Here is a 1,964-nt window from a genome sequence, read left to right as displayed (position 1 = left end):
AGAGGGCATCAGATCTTGTTATGGATGGTTGTGAGCCACCATGTGGTTGCTGGGATTTGAACTCCGGACCTTCAGAAGAGCAGTCAGGTGCTCTTACCCACTGAGCCATCTCACCAGCCCTATTTTTAAATTTATTAACAAAACAAACAAACAAAAACTATAAACATGGGGACTGAGAAATGGCTTGATGGTTAAGAGCACTAGACACTCTACCACAGGGCTTAGGTTTGATAACCATCATCCAGAAGGGAACTCACAACCATCCATTCTAGTTCAGGCCATCAGGCGCCCTCTTCTGTCCTCTACAGGCACCAGGCACTCAGATGCTGCACAGACAGAAGCAGCCAAAGCAGCATACAATAACAATCATAGACGCCTTACACATACAATAACAATGATAGACGCCTTACACATACAGTAACAATCATAGACGTCAGTCATGGTGGCAACACCTTTCATCCCAGCACTTGGGATGCAGAAGTAGGTGGCTCCCTGTGAGTTCAAGGAAAGACCTGGTCTGCAGAGAAAGTTATAGGACAGCCAGAGCTACACAGAGAGGCCCTGCCCCACAAACACCAACAACAAAACTTATATGCGCTGGAGAGGTGGTTCAGTGGTCAAGAGCACTGGCTGCTGTTCAAAGGACCTGAGTTCAGTTCACAGCACCTATTCACAACCATCTATAACCTCAGCTTCAGGGGATCCAACACCCTCTTCTGCTGTCTGAGGGCACTGCGTGCATATGCACACATAACAAAACTTAAAAAAAAAAAAAAGACTACATTTTTCAGTCGTACATTTAACTAATCTCCAGCATTTCAGTATTTTGAGTAGCACTGATAAATACTTATATTTATGTAAAGTTTTATCCATCTTTTTCTTCAATGTAAGCAACTGTGTCAGCAAGGAACAAATACTTTCTGAGGATTTTGAAATCTATAGAGCTGCTTTTCAGGAAAGTTGTCTACTAAGCAGCATACTGACGATCTGCCACATGCTTGCCACCACTGTCTAGTAGGACAGCTTTAATTTTGATAATCTGAATACTTAGATTAACTTTATCTTTGAATTCTTTTAATTTTTAAGTTACCATGCAAAGAATTGGGTATTGTGACATTTCATAAATATGTGTCAATGTATGTTGCTCTCCATTGTTATCCTTACCCTACCCGGTTTTACCTGCCTCCACCTAGCTGGCTCCCTTTCTTCTCAAGCAGGCAGTCCATCCTTCTGCTTCCATATTGCATGGATTCCATAGCCTCTGTTTCCCCCTCACTTAAGATCTTTTCCCTTTCATGATCTATCTGTAGTGTGTGAGTGTGTGTATGTGTGTGTGTGTGTGTGTGTGTGTGTGTACACGAGTACACACATGCACATAAACACACCTTTAAATTTAAGTTCCCTACAGAAAACAAAGCATGACTTGTTTGTCTGAACCAAGCTTATTTAACTTAACATAATAAATTCCAGTTCCATCCATTTTCTGGAAATTGTCATGATGGCATTTTTCTTTTCAGCTGTACAAAATTCTATTATCATAATACGGCATTTTAGTTTTTTATTTTATAAAAATGTTTTTTAATAAAAAATACAGAGTAGAAGTCTGGCCAATCAACACAGAACTGCTACCACATAAAAAGGCACTTTACCAAACTCTGCCTCAAGAACATACAAATGGTTATTTTTTTTATCATGGCTACAGTAATTGTCTATACTTTTCCATTTAACTATTTTTTAAAATTCCAGACTGGAGAGATGGCTCAGTGGTTAAGAGCACTGACTGCTCTTCCAGAAGTCCTGAATTCATTTCCCAGCAACCACACGGTGGCTCACAACCATCTGTAACGGGATCTGATGCCCTCTTCTGGTGTGTCTGAAGACAGTTGCAGTGTACTAATATAAATAAAATAAATCTGGAAAACAGAGAGAGAGAGAGAGAGAGAGAGAGAGAGAGAGAGAGAGAG

The 1,964-nt window shown here is 40.4% G+C and overlaps 1 protein-coding gene across 1 annotated transcript in view; it reads right to left on the bottom strand.

Moving 5' to 3' along the window:
* Nf1 (neurofibromin 1) overlaps positions 1–1,964 on the bottom strand; it is a 248,403-nt gene that overhangs the window by 187,717 nt on the left and 58,722 nt on the right. The gene's annotated exons all lie outside the window — the stretch shown is intronic.

Source organism: Mus pahari, chromosome 14 (assembly GCF_900095145.1).
Source record: "Mus pahari chromosome 14, PAHARI_EIJ_v1.1, whole genome shotgun sequence".
Classification (NCBI taxonomy): Eukaryota; Metazoa; Chordata; class Mammalia; order Rodentia; family Muridae; genus Mus; species Mus pahari.
The sequence above is the reverse complement of the archived record's forward strand: the minus strand, read 5'-3'. Positions and strand labels throughout refer to the sequence as shown.